Consider the following 17,657-nt stretch of genomic DNA (forward strand, 5'->3'; position numbering starts at 1 on the left):
ATGATTTGTTGTTTCACCCACATTTACACATAAACTAGTTTGGATGAGTTTTGATGCCAAAAGTTGAGAAGCTCTGGTTTCCCCCACAGAACTTTGTCTCCTCTTATCTACATTTTAAGGACATAATTCTAATCTAGTACCAACCATTCTCACTTTGCAAGAATTCTAGTTAGCACAGCTCAATTAAATAATGCCTTTATTATCTAAATAAATATTTAACTGTGCTGTTGAAATTTCAGTTACCATGTTATAACAACTGTGAGCACAAACAAAGGTAAATAACAGATGTGCTTCATGATCAGTGGCCAATCACATCACTTCTTTCAAAGTCTGTCAGTGATATCCCCATGCAGTTCACTCATAAAAAAGCACCTGCTTGTTTATCCCCCTTGTTTCCCAGTTTTAAATCCATGTGACTTATTACAAAAGTGGATAATCAAAGAGGGAAATGGCCCATATAAAGGAAAGTGCAGCAAAGAAAACAAAGTAACACCAGGAAAGAGATTTGAATGGAACTCAAATAGAGTCTTGGCTGACTGTGGGGAGGTTGACACTTATCACCATTGGTGAGGCTTCAAAGTAGCCAGAGGACACAGGGAAGGTGAAGTGGAAGCTGTTGACATACATGAGGAAAGTAGCTGTGAGAAAAAGGACAATCGTGTGCCAGAGGAAGTGACTCTGGCGAAAACTTCCTTCTAAAGGAATTCTTGGAGGTATTTCACAACATTCAAAGAGCAAAGGATAAAATATTGAAAGCTGATCCAAACTCAGAAAGGAGTATGACAACTGGCCAACACATGAGAGGATGCTCAATTTGTATTATAATTTATATGACAACAAGAAGGCAATCACTGCTTAAACTACCCTTGATAATGTTTTTACAAATAAATGAAACACTTTAATTATTAATGTTTCTAATATTTTAAATAGCACCATTAAATAGGAGTTTTAATATTTAAAGGCATTTTCCTATATACTTAAAACAATAAAAGAGCTTTTTAATGGTTTGGCAACAATTTCTAGTGGTCACAGATCATAAATGTTTTCATTTATTAGTAAGATCACAATACATGGTTTCAGCTTACACAACCATTCAGTGTTCCTACACTACTGTGCAAAGACTACCTGTAACAACAACAACAACAACAAATTTAATACAAATTGCTAAAAGGGGACTGTGGTTTCCTTCTAGAGGTTTATTTCCAAACCTGGGAGAGAGGAAAGAAGTTTACTCATTCACTGGGCTTTGATTACACTATAACAACTCAACTTTAATATTTCAGTCTCCTAGAGCATATTCCCAGTTTAATTCTCCACATTTTTCCCCAGAAGCTTAATCTAAATGCTGCGCAGGTTCTGATTTTCTTCCTTCCTGTACACAACTCAAGTAGCTTACACTTCTGGTAACAAAGTTGTGTATTGTTCTCACATGAGTGCAGATGTCTACATCACCCAGGAAACCAAAGATGCGATTCTAAAAGGAGCTCTCCAGGGCGTACAATTGACTGAGTTGCATTGGATGCCGATGCTAAATTGCACTGAGAGGTCTATGTACACATGTTTGAGTCCAATCATGGCTGTGGAAAGACTAGAAGAGCTTTAGCCAACTTGAGGGTAAAAAGAGCTCACAGGGAGCTGGTGGAATATTTTTCTCAAATTTGCAGATTGTCTAAATTAAACTTGCCAAAGTATGAACACAGATTGTCTCTTGTTTATTCAGACTCATAATGGCCCCAAAGAGCAAGTGATTGCCAAAGGGACAGAGTGACTAGAACAGAACATGAAGTTCCTATCCTACGATACTTTTTATTCCAAAGGATGTTATTTGGACTCTCAGATACATTTGCTCCTACTGTCAACATTATACATGGTGGACATGCCAGCACACAGAAACCTATTTAGCCCAAAGTGCAACTCAACTGTGGGGCTAATTGTTACATTGGTATTTTTCTAAAGGGTATTTATTTATTTAACATGCTTATGACAGGGCATATACCCAGAACATAGGAACAGTATATAAAATCTACAGAAACTAACTTTAACTTGCATCATTTTGATTAGGGAACCCAAGATAAACAATTTAAAAATATCATTTATAATTCCATCACCCATTGATAACTGTTTACTATTTTGATGCATATTATCTGAGATTTGTTTCTGTTCAAACACATAGGCATATGAATACGTGTAATGCCATTTTTTAGCAAAATCATAATACCACTATGCATTTCAAACCTGCTTTCCTTCACTTAACATATTGCAGATATCTTAGCAAGAAATATATATCTATAATGTAATTGTTAATAGCTTTAATCATTAAATAAGTATAACTTGATGGATATCTTTATTTTGGGCAATTAGATTGCTTCTTTTTGCATTATAAGTATACATATATGTGTATTATTGAATATCTGTCTTCACATACTTGTTTCCTTTGGATAAATTTTCTACAATGAAAATGTTAAGTCAAAGAGAATGCCATATTTAGTGATTTTTATACATAATGTCACAAAATGCCTTCTGGAAAAGTTGTATTAGCTCGCATCCTAGCCACAGAGTATGTTTGCCCAGTTGCCCACATTGCTGTCAACCTATTTTGTAAACTATATAAACTTGCCATTCTGATAAGCAAAAAATGTCATCTCCTTTGTTTTCAGTTGCATCTCTTCCTCCTTCTGAGACTGAATATTTTCTACATTTCTTCACCATATGTATTTCATCATTTACAAGGGTTTTTCTTTTTTTACTTTTGCCAAGTTTTCTATTAGAACTTTGATTCTATTAATTGGTAAATTTAGATTAAAAATGGTAACACATATGTTAAAGATCCTTTTCTTGTTTGTATTTTAATTTGGGGGATATTAGTTTTACAATAAAACTATCTTGAGGTGGAGGCCATCCTCAATATGGCACCAATGTACAAACTGTATTTTAAAAAGAGAAAAATATGTAAACTATTGGTACTATATCAAAGTAAAATCTTCTGCCCAGCAAAGGAAATAATCAACAAAACTAAAAGACACTCTATGAAATGGAAGAAGATATTTGCAAATGATATATGTGATAAAGAATTAGTATCCAAAATATATAAAGAACTTATAAAACTCAATACCCAAAAATGAATAATACAATTTAAAATGGCAGAAGACATGGACAATTTCCCAAAGAAGATATACAGATGGCCAACAGATATACGAAAAGATGCTGAACATAATTTATCATTAGGGAAATGTGAATCAAAACCACAATGAGATATCACCTCACACCTATAAGAATGGCTAAAATAAAAAACACAAGACACAACCAGTGTTGGGAGATGTGGAGGAAAAGGAACCCTCATGCACTCTTAGTGGGAATGCAAACTGGTGCAGTCAATGTGGAAAACAGTATGGAGGATTTTTAAAAAGTTGAAAATAGTTTCAAAAAAAGAACTACCCCACAATCCAAAAATTGTATCACTGGGTATTTACCCAAAGAATATAAAAACACTAACTCAAAGGGATACACGCATCACTATGTTTATAGCAACATTATTTACAAGAACCAAATTATGGAAGCAGCCCAAGTATCTAGTGTCCATAGACTGCTGAGTGGATAAAGTTGATGTGGTATATGTGTGTGTGTGTTTGTGTGTTTGTGTGTGTGTGTGTGTGTGTGTGTGTGTACATGCAATGGAATAGTATTCAGCTATAAAAAAAAGAATGAAATCTTGTCATTTGCAACATGGTCAGAGCTAAAGAGTTATAATGCTAAGTGAAATAAGTCAGAGAAAGACAAATAACATGATTTCACTCATTTGTGTTATTTAAGAAAAAAACAAATGAGCAAAATAGGGAAAGGAGAGAGAGGGAGAAGGAGAAGAACCAAGAAACAGAATCTTAATTATAGAGAACTGATGGTAACCAGAGGGAAGAGTGGGGGATGGGTGAAATAGGTGAGAGGGATTAAGGAGTGCACTTGTGATGAGCACCGGGTGATGTACGGAACTATTGAATCACTATATTATACACCTGAAACTAATGTAATGCTATGTTAACTAACTGGAATTAAAATAAAAACTTCAAAAAAAGAAAACTTTTATGAAATGAAAAATAATGGAAATATTACTTATATTTAAAAATATGTTATGGCTTCACTTTAAATACTTTAATATTTTGATATAAAAATTACGTATTTCTTACACATAAATCATATTGCCTGCAAAGTGTCAGGGGAAGTCTAATTTTTTTCCCTTCTCAAACAGTTGTTCCTATACTGTTTATTAATAACATACAGTTAAGTTGTTTCAGATATTTTTTAGGTCTAGGATTGTCACTTAAATTTTTTAGACTTTGTCTATTTTTCTTTTTTGAGAGAGAAAGAGGGCACAAGTGAGTGAGAGTTAGAGAGAGGAAGAGGGAGAAAGAGAAAGAGAGAGAGAGAGAGAGAAACGGGGCTCACCTGAAGGGGGGGCTCATCAGAAGCAGGGCTTGAACTCACAAACCATGAGATCATGACCTGAGCCAAAGTGAGGTGCTTAAAGACTGAGCCACACAGGCACCTTGAAAATTTTTTATTTTCTTCCTACTATTTCCATCTTTTCCTGTAGATTCCTTAAGATATTAGCCATAGCTATTTTAATTTATTTTTAGGTTTATTTATTTATTTTGAGAGAGGGAGAGAGAGAATCCCAAGCAGTCTCCATGATCAGTGCAGAGCCCAACATAGAGCTTGATCTCACAAACCATGAGAGCATGACCTGAGCCAAGATCAAGAGTCAGACGCTTAACCCACTGAGCCACCCAGGCACTCAACCATAGTTATGTTAAAATCAGTGTCAGCTAATTTCATCATCTAAATGATCTCTTCTGGGGTCACCTGGATGGCTTAGTCAGTTAAGCACCTGACTTTGGCTCAGGTCATGATCTCACGGTCTGTGGGTTCGAGCCCCGCATCAGGCTCTGTGCTGACAGCTCAGAGCCTGGAGCCTGCTTCAGATTCTGTGTCTCCCTCTCTTTCTGCCCCTCCCCTGCTCACACTCTGTCTCTGTCTCTCAAAAACAAATAAATGTAAAAAAACCCAAAAACTAAAAAATAAATGATCTGTTCTGTCTCTATTAATTGTATTTTTCTCTCGACTATGAATTATTCTGTTTCTTCATATGCATAGATTTATTCTATTGTATACTAAACATTGCAAATGATACACTGTAGAACTTTTTAGCCACTGCTATCTTGAGTGGCTTTTTAAGCCACTGCTTTTTAAGTCACAGCTACCTCCTGCGCCATTGAACGCTACTGCATATAGTACAACTTACTACAGTATGTTTGTTTGGCTTTGTTTAAAGAAGCTATTCCATTCTTTTGATCTATTCTTCCCCCACTTGGATTCCAGTACAAAACTCTGTTATTTTCCTTTGAAGAGTATTGAGTTTTGTTCCAACAAACAATTAAATTAGTGGAGAATCATTTTGAGGGTGTGGAGGTGTGCTTTCAGTCTTTGTGAAAGCAGGTGCATTTCACTTTGCCCTTACACTTGAGACATGGTTCTTACTCTTAAGCTATGACCCTCCAGGTTCCATGGACAGTCTGAGGTCTTTTCCAAACACCATTAAATCAGTAGGAATCAAACTGCAAACTCTATCTTCCCAGCATCCAGGCAGCTGCTAAAAATCTCTACGCAGCTTTTCTCTGGAACAGGTAGGGAAAGATAGGGCCAAGTGGTGGTAGGGCCTGAGATGGGTAGAGTCTTGTTCCACACACATGCAGTCCAAGAATCAGCCAAGGATTTGATTTCATACACATATTTTAGGGTTCCCTCTTGTGTCTCCTTTATGGGATTTCCTCTAATTTTTAATAAAAATTCTTCTTTGTGTAATAATTTCAGGAGAGACTGGGCACCAGGGTGCCTCAGTCGGTTAAGCATCTGACTTTGGCTCAGGTCATGATCCTGTGGTTCATGAGTTTGAGCCCTGGGATGGGCTCTGTGCTGACAGCTCAGAGCCTGGATCCTGCTTCAGAGTCTGTGTCTCCCCCTCTCTCTACCCCTCCCCTGCTCATGCACTGTCTCTCTCTGTCTCTCCGTCGACAGAGATAAGTGTTATAAATAAATAAGCGTTAAAAAAATTAAAAATAATTTTCGGAGAGGTAAGCAGATAAAATGCTTTGACCTGCTCATCTGCAAATGTATTTCTTATCCCTCCAATGAACAACAGCTTTCCAGGGAGTATAGTCTTCCTACCATAACTGTGTTGACGTTTCTTCCTCATCTTCTGGTATTTAGTTTTGCAGAAGTAGGACAACTGATTTTTGACTTTTATAAGGTTTCCTGATGGATATTTATTTAGTTTTTAAATTTTTTTAATGTTTATTTTTGAGAGAGAGAGAGAGAGAGAGAGAGAGAGAGAGTCAGTGGGTTAGGGGCAGAGAGAGAGGGAGACACAGAATCCAAAGTAAGCTCCAAGTGGTGAGGTGTCAGCACAGAGCCCAATGCAGGGCTCAAACTCACGAATCATGAGATCATGACCTGAGCCAAAGTCCAACGCTCAACCAACTGAGCCACCCAGGTGCCCCTCTGATTGGATATTTAAGGAGGTCCCCTTTTTTTTCGAAATTTAATTTACAGTAGAATATATTAATTTTTATTAATTTTGCTTGGTATTTTATGGACCTATTTATTATAAAGATAAGTCTTTTTTAAGCTTTCAGAAATAATAAGTGTGTATTTGTTTTTAAATTTTCTTTTGAAGTTAGTTTTTTATTTTTTCATCTGTGGCAGTGTTTCCCAAAATTCCCATATCGTTAAAATCACTTAGTGTTCTTATTTTGAAAAATAGATATACCAAAGTACAAATCCCAACATACTGGACTAGCATCTTTGAGGAGGGGGCACAGGAAGCAGAAATTTTACGGAAGTGTTCAGAAAGCTGTTACATTCAAGCACATTTGGGAAACATTTTTAAACAGTTCTTTTTTTAATGTTTATTCATTTTTTAATAATAATTTCAGGATTAGAATTTAGTGATTCATCACCTACACATACCACCCAGTGCTTATCCCAACAAAGTGTCCTCTTTAATGCTCCTTGCCCATTTAGCCCATCCCCCCCACCCAACACCCAGCCAGCAACCCTCAGTTTGTTTTCTGTATTTAAGAATCTTTTATGATTTTTCTCCCTCTCTGTTTTCATATTACTTTTGCTTTGCCAAATATGATTTTCTAAATCTATTGTCCATGCTGTTTATATCCTATTCATTTACTTTCTTCCTCCTGTGTTATCTGATAGAAAAACAACTCAAGAAACTGGATCCTGCCCCAGTTTTCTGTGGTATCTAATGTAGTCCAATGACTCAATTGTTTTTTTTTTTCAAATTCAGTAATCATGAGTTACCAGAAATAAAGCTTTCCTAGTTTCCAATTCTATTTACATAAATGCAAGATCACCTTGAATCTTGTTGAGTGGACACATTTGATTTTTTTTTAATTATCATTTTTCTTGAATAAGTCAGTTCCATAGGGACCATTTTGTCTGATTTGTCTTTTCCCTTTGAACTACTAAATCATCTCATGTACACATTGATTTTGTTATATTTACAAATCCAGAGAGATGGACTTCTCCACTGTTAGAGAGGATATATTTGTGACTTTACGCAAACCAAAGAGGAAAAGAGAAACATTGAAACGTTCTATAATTTGCCTGTGTACTATGGTGATTATTCAATGCAAAAACTAGCAAGTACACTTAACACTGACTTGTAATGGCTCTTCCTTTGAGGAGAAGGGCTGAATCCCCAGATAGCTTAGAGATGGCCTACAAATATTATCAAGAAAATATCCTTTATTGGGGATGGAAGGAAACAGAAGGACCAAAACGTCTCAATTTACACCTTCTGATTCATTTTAATTTTTGAAACATATGAAAGTACTGTTCATTAAAAAAATGAATGAAGCTAAGGTAAAATCATATGCAAAATTTAAAGATAGAAGGTAGAAGGTAGAAGCAGTGAGGGCAGCCTCACCAAAAGTGTTTTTTTTTTTAAATAATGAAAATTATCTTCTTTAGCAATGGAACTGAGTGATCACTCAATTCTAGTTTGTTTAGGATTTTTAACCACAAATCAGCTTTTAAATAAGAGTCACTGAAAATTTCTTTGGAATCTTCTCTAATATGTTAGCGCTTTATTAAAGTAACTATGCCAATTCATACTTGCACTGGTCTATTAAGAAGCCATTTAGGTTTCAGAAAAGCAACAAGGTTCGGCAAAGGATAATCAGAGATCTTGATCAATACACTTAGAACAAGTATACCAATTTCTAGTCCCATGTTTCCTAAAGAAAGACCTTTAATATATATATATTTTATTATCACCCAGGCCAAGTTTCACACATCATGATGGAATTTTCAAGTAGTCATATATATTCTTTAAAAACAACCTTCCCCAGATGGTAGAGTGAAATACTGCTACATAAAGTCCCATCTTGCTTCTAAACTGTATAAATTAAAGGAATATTGATCTTAAAATACTAGTACAGTAAATAATTGGAGCTTTAGCTTGCACTACCACAGGCATTGTTAGAAGTTTTGTCTTCATAATGCTTCTCCCAAGCAAGCATTTAAATAGTCAAGCCATTAGCTCTTTATAAAGATCAACTTTGTCAACTTATTGACAGATTTCCTCAAGCACACATCTCTTTCTTAAGTCTGATTACTTGCTGTGGCATAGTGATGACAAAATGCACCATATTATCTGAACACTCATTTAAAGTAGCTATAAACACCTGCCTACAAGATGAATTCAGGTGCAAAGTGGGAGCAATCTTCTTACCATCTCTTAGTTAGCACACTAGTCTGAAGTCAAAAACTGAGTGTTCATTGGAGAAATGGCAGGGCATGAATTCACTGATATTAACTGCCGTGATACCAACACCACCAACATTTTTCCTCTTTGACAAATTGAAAACAGTCTTCATTTTATAGCAGACTGCTTAAGAAGATGATATTTTAAGCAAAAAAAGTTGCAACATGGGCATTAGAATTCTGCAGGAGAAAAAGTGATAGTTACTCTTATGAAAATGTTTACAGATTTAAGTTGAAATCACTTATTAGTGAAAATAATAGGAATATATTGATGAATATAAGGTGTGAGCATTATTTCACATTAACTGGCATGAAGAAAAAAGTAGTTTTTTTGGTGATGGAAGCTTTCTTGAACCTTCTTTTTAATTTTGCTTTTTGTTTGTTTGTTTGTTTGTTTGTTTGTTTGTTTGTTTAGAAAAAGCATTGGACTGGAAATGAGACCAAACAAGTTGCCCTGCAGGGTGTCTGGCACATAGCAAGTCAGTAAATGTTCATTTAATCAAAATCAGAATTGAGTTCCGAATCTGTCACTTACCACTTTGTGATCTTGGATATTCTGCTTCTCTATCAACAGCTTTCTCATCTAATATAACAGTATATTCCTACAGAATAATATGTTACAGCATACATAAACATTTGAATTGTTTGAATTACTATCTGCTTCACTTAAAAATTACTGTCTTCTTTTGAGATATCAGAACCATGCTGGAACAAGCCCAATATTCAACTATTTGCTTTAATTTACATGCTTGTGTGGACAAAACATTAACATAATTGATAGGAATCCACCATTTGGCATTATATAGATGGACTAAAAACAAGCTGAATTCTGCAATTTTCTATTTATTCCAGTGATCTCAAGCTCTAGCAACAAAGCATTTCCACATGTCAATTCAGCCTGCCTTGTACTTGAGCAGAATATTAGAAGTAGAATGGGGGCTTATTTTTCTACTAGGATATAGCTCTCCCTGGGGTGGGTTCTCTGCATTCCATACACACAAAATTGAGCCTCTCTTCTTTATCCAGTGCTCCCTCAATGTTTGCCTTGTTTTTCTGAGTTTTTTCCAGATCCCATCCACTTTTGCAATCAGTACCTACCCTGAGCCCTAGTTTTCTTGATTGGTGTTCTGATGTCCTGCCTAGTTCTTACTAGTATCCTCCTAGCAAAATTCAGACTCAATTCTCTCTACTCACCTCCCCCTACTCTATATCCAGTCTTGCAAAGGCACTGGCTGGAGACTTGATTTAGCCTGAACCAACCTTCTGAGACATATATCATCATCACCTGCCTATTAATTGATCCAATAATTCTTCCAAACTTTCAGCTGTTGGTCTTGGGTCCTATCTCACTGTAAAATCGAAACAATTAGAAAAGCACTTCCAGATCCCAACCTGCATCTATAGCCTATATGCTCTGCCTTCTTTCTTATTACTAGAGATGAACTATGCCTATATCCATCTAAAACCAAGCCATCCACATGAATACTGAATTCCATCTCTTCTTTACTACTCAAGGACATCTCTCTAGCAATTCTCTTCTGTCTCTATTACATTAAGACATCTTATCTGCTAGTATATTAATATATAAATGCCTGGTTATTTCTCCTATATCTGAAAAAAAAAGTTTCTTTTACTGCTGCCAGGAAGCACTATATCGCTATGCCTTCCTAGAGCAAATTTCCTTAAAAGTATTGTCTACACTGTCTCCATTTGCCTTCTTCCCATTCTTTCTTAAACTATTAAATGTATCTTTGATGCTCATCTTCACCAAAACTATTCTTGTCTACATCACATATAACATCCACACTGCCAATTATTTCTCAGTCCTCATCCTCCTTTGCCTATGGATGGCATTTTGTAGGGGTGAGCTTTCTCCTCCTTGATACACTTGGCAACTGTACTCTTTCAGTGTAAGAGTCATCCTTCATCTGGGCTGAGAAAAATCCAGGAAATCCCTTGACACTCCTTCAAAATATATCCAGGATCTGAAAACACCTACCGCCACCATTGCTAATACCCAGCTGGAGCCATCATCATCTTCTAACTGGTCTTCCTGTTTCCAACCTTGCCACATTACAACCTCTTTTCAATCTATCAGCTAAAGCAATCTCTTTAAAATGCAAGTCATTTACATTTACAGGTCTCTCGTTCAAAATCTTCCAATGGCCTCCAGGCTCATTCAAATAAAACCAAAGTATCTAAAATCACTTACAAGGACCTACATGATATGATCGCCAATCCACTCCCCTCATTTGTTCTGCTCGAGGACACAGGCCTTGTTGTTTTCTCAAACATACGGCCAGAAGAACCCCTCTGCCTTTAAGGTACTGTCCCCTTCTTACTGCTCATTTATGCCTCCAAGTTTTCTGTGGGTGTATCTGCTTGGAGGAACCTAAAGATGTAGAGAACCCCAGCTGTAAGGGAGTATCAAAGTGTAATTTGTACCAGACTATTTCTGTAATATAAGAAGGCCATATAGAAGAGGGAGGAAATGCTGCTGAGTAGGCCAATCTAGTTTAAATGTCACAGCAATGAATAACTAGAATTTAGTGGGGAGAAAAGGTACTGGAAATCATAATTGACTTTGCATCAATGAACGAAAACAAAGAGGCTGTCTTTGTATATGAAATCAACAAAATAGCATACTTAACCTTGAAAACAATAGCATTAATTATACATGATAATTTGAATATTATAACAGACATATCTTATGTAAACTATACAGCAGAATGTCAGATTTAATAGGTCCTCCATAAATACATACATGGTCTCATTGTCACCATTTACAGAAGTGATATATAAAATTTCCATTTCAAAATCTGACAGAATTTTAAGAACCTTCTCCAGGGCAATTTTTAAATAAATGTGCTTACTTCTGGTATGAAACAGATTCATAATGACTGGCTCAATACCACAGGCACAACAGTAGATAAATTCCAAGAACTTGGTATCTCTATTTATAAGAACAGTTTGATTCTGCTTTAAGTAAGACACTGTGGTTATTTGAAATAAAACACCAGAAGAGCATATAAATGAAAGTGGGCAACACATATGAGTCACTTCCTCATGGCAAGTTTTATAGTTCAACAATTCTGAAATCCAACAGTAACATCGAAGTACTGACTTGGTATTACTTCCTGCTATTGCTGCATTTCTTCCACACCACCACTCCAGGCCTTTCAGATTCTATTCAATCACTAATGAAACTGCCAACCCAGCTCAAAAATGCTTAACCATTGGATTATTTCCAGGATTTTTGTGGCACTTTTCTTGGAAATAGGTTTGCTACTGTATTCAATTTCTCCTACACATTCCAGACCATCATCATTCACAACGCTCTACTTCAGATTTCAAATATTCTTTTTCCTGGGACTATCCACTGTTTCCTGTGGGATAGGATGGCAGCTCCTTTTGCTGTACTTTCTTACTAAATGCTATAAGTTTACTAAATGTTGTAAGTTTTATAGCTTCCTAAACACAGTTAATTGAATGAGTACATATTGGTATTGAGAATGGGGTAATGAAGAAGATTGCTTTGATGGCTTCACTGAAGAAGATAGCATGCAAATAGCATGAATTCTTAATCTCAAGATTGGCTTCAGTCTAACTACTAATGCTCCAAGGAGCTTTCACTACATTTTTACCTTGTGATAGTAGTGGCTGCTTGTTTTTTTTTTTATTTTTTTAATATGAAATTTATTGTCAAATTGGTTTCCATACAACACCCAGTGCTCATCCCAAAAGATGCCCTCTTCAATGCCCATCACCTCCCCTCCCCTCCCTCCCACCTCCCATCAACCCTCAGTTTGTTCTCAGTTTTTAAGAGTCTCTTATAGTTTGGCTCTCTCCCTAACTTTTTTTTTCCTTCCCCTCACCCATGGTCTTCTGTTAAGTTTCTCAGGATCCACATAAGAGTGAAAACATATGGTATCTGTCTTTCTCTGTGTGACTTATTTCATTTAGCATAACACTCTCCAGTTCCATCCACGTTGCTACAAAAAGCCATATTTCATTCTTTCTCATTAAGTGGCTGCTTGTTGTTAAAGAAAGTGACAAATATTATGCTTTTACTAAATGAGGAGAATATTTCTTATAATAAGAGATGCAAATAGTAATAATTTTTGTCATAAATTATGAATATATAAAACATAACACTGCACCTTAATGTCTTAGCGCTAATTAGCAGTACAGCATCTAGGAGATGGAGGAACCCGTCGGGACATCAGTCTTTGCCTGAATGTAACTTACAATTTATTGTGGGAGACAAACTGTAATCAAATAATAACATAAATGAATACAAGGTACTTCAAAGTAACATGCTTATAATTGGGGGCTTTCACTGAGTAAGATTAGTGAGGGAAATTTCAAGTAAAATTTGATCTTGGATACAAAAAAAACAGTTGGAATTAATCAGGTATAAAGGGAAGGTAAGAGGAGTCTAGGCAGAAGATAAAGCAAATGAAAATCTGTTGGTGTGGGAAGAGCATAGCAATTACTAGACACCGAGAAAAGGCCAGTGTGCATGTAGAGAAAGGGGGCACAGGTGAAGGGGCCAGACTATGCAATGGCTTATTAAAGAGATTGGTTTTTATCCTAAGAAAAACTGGGAGATTGTTTGAAGATTTGTATGTAGTTGGGTGACAGTTGCATTAAAAAACAAATGTGATGGCTGTAGCAAGGGGAAATAAAGTTCAGAAAGGCACGGAGAAAAAGTCAAACATAAACACTGCTGTTAATACTGAAATTTAAATAGAGAGAAGATGTGGACAAAATAAGACATTTAATACTTTCTAAACTATGCTTCATGAAATGCAAATACAAAATGTCCTCAGGTTAAGGGGTCCAATAACTTTGGGAAATGTTGATTATTCCCTCTCTTGGAGATCTGCAGAAAACGTAACTTATTGAAGGCTAATGCTGTGAAATAATACAGCTAGAAAACAAAGCTTATTTAACTTTGTGAAACCCATAATAGCTTAACTGTATCTAATCTTAAAACTTATTGCACACAAACTACTGATATAGATTATCTCCTTAAAAGGCACAGAACTAGATTTTAGTAGATGGCTCTAAATTTTCACATTGCTATTATAGAGAAATATTTTCCCCTTAACTTTTAAAGAATATTAGAGAAGAACAAGAATTTAAATTATTAGACTATTGCAACTACAGAAACATGAAATAATTCTGGGAGTATTAAAAATAGTGAACAGGTTTACACTTAAGGAGCTATTGTGGGGGAAAAAGTAATTTAAAATATACACATTTTAAAATGATAAAAATTATTAGATACCTCTAAAAAATATTAAACGGAAGTTTGAGCAGTAGTGAGGCTCCAAGCTGTCCTTGATGATCCATGCCTCCTACTATTTATACCCTTGTTTAGTACTCTCCCATACTGAATCATGGTACCGTTGACCAATTAAATGTAGTGAGAGTGACTGAATTTCAAGGATAGGTTATAAAAAAAAAAAGACTATAAGTCTCACTTTGGGTGTTTGGGTTCTTGGATTGCTCATTCTGTGTGAAGTCAGCCACTATGCCATTAGGATGTTCAAACTACCCATTGAAGAGACCCCAGTGGAAGGAGCTGAGGTCTCTGAGACCAATAGCCACCATTAAATCACCAGCCAGCTTACAGTTGGAGTGAGCCACCTTACAGCAGATCCTCCAGCCTAAGTCATGCTTTGAGATGACCATAGCTGTTGGAGAGACCCTAAGGGAGAACTGCCTGGTTGAGTCCTTAGTAAATCCCTGGCTTAAGACACAATGAAAGATAATACAAGATTGTGATTTCAAACCACTAAATTTGGGGGCATTTGAAAAAAGCAATAGGCAACTAACATATAGAGTTCTTTTAGAAAATGTGCTGAATGATACTTTTTCAAGCACTGTACATTGCCAATTTAGCATTAAAGTTTGTAAAGGCATTTTATTTGCCTTCCAAATTAGGTTATACTATGCTCTTCAGAAAGACACTCCAAGGATATAACCTGCTAATCTGCAGGGAGAAAAAAATTAAGATTTTGTGATATGACATCCCAGATACTAATATATAACCCTTCTTTAGTGAAGGCAAATTGTCACAGAAGTAGGTCTTTAAGACTATCAAATCTTGAATAGGCCAAGCCTTCTCTGGTGATGAATATGACATAAAGGCTTTGAAAACTGTGTTAGCCACCGTGAATGAAGTGAAAAATTTCACAAGGTGAAGAGAATGAATCTCACACTTTGCAAGGTCTTTCCCTTAATAGCATCCACCAAATTCTTTCCACTCCTATTTTCTATATAGACTACTCAATTAGGGATAATAGGGGCCTGAGAAAGAATATAATTCATTTCCACAATCCTAACACTTCACTTTATCTCAACCTCGTTCCTCACTGTTCACCTTATGTTTCTAACAGAGAAAAAAGGATCTTGGATTTTTTTTCTTTCTCTTTCTTCCCCACTCCCAACCATTTGAGTAGCTTTTATTTGAGTAAGAGCATTGCTCCAAATCAGAGACACTTGGAGGAAAATGTGAAAGAGCTACGGACAATCTATAAGTAAAATGAACCATTGGATAAGTAAGATTTGACTACTTAACTTTTCGATATATTCAGTTTTACTTATTTTAAAAATAGCCCAGAAACAGACCCACACAGATATAGTCAAATGATCTTTGACAGAAAAGTAAAGGCAACTCAATGCAGAAGGGAGAGTCTTTTCAACAAACGATGCTGGAATAACTAGACACCATATTGAAAAAAAGAAGAACAGTTTAAACACAGTCTTTATACCTTTCACAAGAATCATATCAAAAGGGATTATAGACCTAAACGTAAAGTGCAAAATCCTAAAACATCTAGAAGAAAACATAGGAGAAATTCTAGGTGTTCTTAGGCTTGGCAAGATACTTTTAGATGCATATCTAAAAGCATATCCATGAAATAAAATTGTTGCCTTTCATTAAAATTAAAAATGTCTGCTCTGAGAAAGACACTACTAAGAGAATGAAGACAAGCCCTAGACCGGGTGATAAGGTAGGCAAAATATGTATCTGATAAAAGACTTGTATTCAAAACATACAAAGACTCAACACTTAACAACAAGAATACAGGAAACCCAATCAGAAAATGGGCAAGAGATCTGGACACCTCACTATGGAGAATATACAGATAACAAATAAGCACATGCAAATACACTTAATATCACTTGTTATTTGAGAATTGCAAATTATACAACAACAATGACTATATCACGACATACTTATTAGAATGGCTAATCCAGGGGCGCCTGGGTGGCGCAGTCGGTTAAGCGTCCGACATCAGCCAGGTCACGATCTCGCGGTCCGTGAGTTCGAGCCCCGCGTCAGGCTCTGGGCTGATGGCTCAGAGCCTGGAGCCTGTTTCCGATTCTGTGTCTCCCTCTCTCTCTGTCCCTCCCCCGTTCATGCTCTGTCTGTCTCTGTCCCAAAAATAAATAAAAAAGTTGAAAAAAAATTTTTTTAAAAAGAATGGCTAATCCAAAAACCTGACAGTAACAAATACACAGTTACATATTTATTCTTATTTTTTTCTTTTCAAATTTTATTTAAATTCTAATTATTTAAAATGCAGTGTAATATTGGTTTGAGGAGCAGAATTCACTGATTCATTACTTACATACAACACCCAATGCTCAATGCCCTCCTTAATACCCATCACCCATCTGGCCCATTCCCCACCCACTTCCCTCCATCAACCCTCAGTTTGTTCTCTACTGTTAAGAGTCTCTTATGGTTTGTTTCCTTCTCCTTTTCTCCCCTCCCATAAGTTCATCTGTTTTATTTCTTAAATTACACATGAATGAAATCATATGGTATTTGCTTTGTTCAAAGAAGTGAAACACTTAGAAGGAGCTGAAGTGGAAGCTTGGTCATAAAGTCCATTTTTCTCTAAAACTAAAAAAATTCTTTGTATCTAAGGAACAAAAGCAGATATGGAATGTACTTGGTTATAGTGCTGGGTAGAACACACACACACACACACACACACACACACACACTTTCTGTTTATCTGATGTGGAAAGTAGAGATAGGGCAATATATTTTGAAGCAAAAGTAGCAAACAGATACTGCTGAACCACAAAAAACCAAACATTCTCAGATCTTCTAATGCCAAAACTGTCAGAAGGCTACAGGGCTAACCCTTCAGAACATAAGATGTGACAAGAAAAATTACGTGGTTGTGTGAAATGGTCAAATTAGCATAAAATCATTTATGGTTCTCCTCCTCCTTCCCTTCTAAGGCATCATCTTCACTCAGGTTTCCCTGGGTCCTTTATTTCCCAAATTAGGACTAATGGATGAAGAAAATTGGAATGTCAGTAGGCCACTTTAGATTTTAAAAAGACATGGAAAACTAGATGATAAAATTAAGAATTTCTATTCATCAAAAAATACTAATAAGAATACAAAGGCAGCACATGGAGTGGAAAAGATATTCATTATAGTATATCTTAAAAATTCTATCCTCATGCTCATTTTGGTCACACACTAAAATTGGAACAATACAGAGAAGATTAGCATGACCCCTGTGCAAGGATGACACACAAATTCATAAAGCATTCCATATTTTTGAAAGTTTCTAAGGGAGTAAATCTTAAAAGTTCTCATCACAAGAAAAAATTAAATTCTGTAACTATGCGTGGTGATGAATGTTTAAAAAACTATCATTAATATATAAAAACCTTTATAGATCAATAGGAAAAGAACACACAAATCCAGTACAAAATGGGCAAAAATTGCTGAACAAATACTTTACAAAAGAGGATATCCGAAAAAACCAATGAAGATACGA

General features: G+C 35.9%; 1 pseudogene; it reads left to right on the forward strand.

Moving 5' to 3' along the window:
- Window positions 1-17,335: 17,335 nt before the first annotated feature.
- Window positions 17,336-17,436, forward strand: LOC122490629 (annotated as a pseudogene).
- Window positions 17,437-17,657: the final 221 nt, after the last annotated feature.

Source organism: Prionailurus bengalensis, chromosome B2 (genome assembly GCF_016509475.1).
Source record: "Prionailurus bengalensis isolate Pbe53 chromosome B2, Fcat_Pben_1.1_paternal_pri, whole genome shotgun sequence".
Taxonomy (NCBI): domain Eukaryota; kingdom Metazoa; phylum Chordata; class Mammalia; order Carnivora; family Felidae; genus Prionailurus; species Prionailurus bengalensis.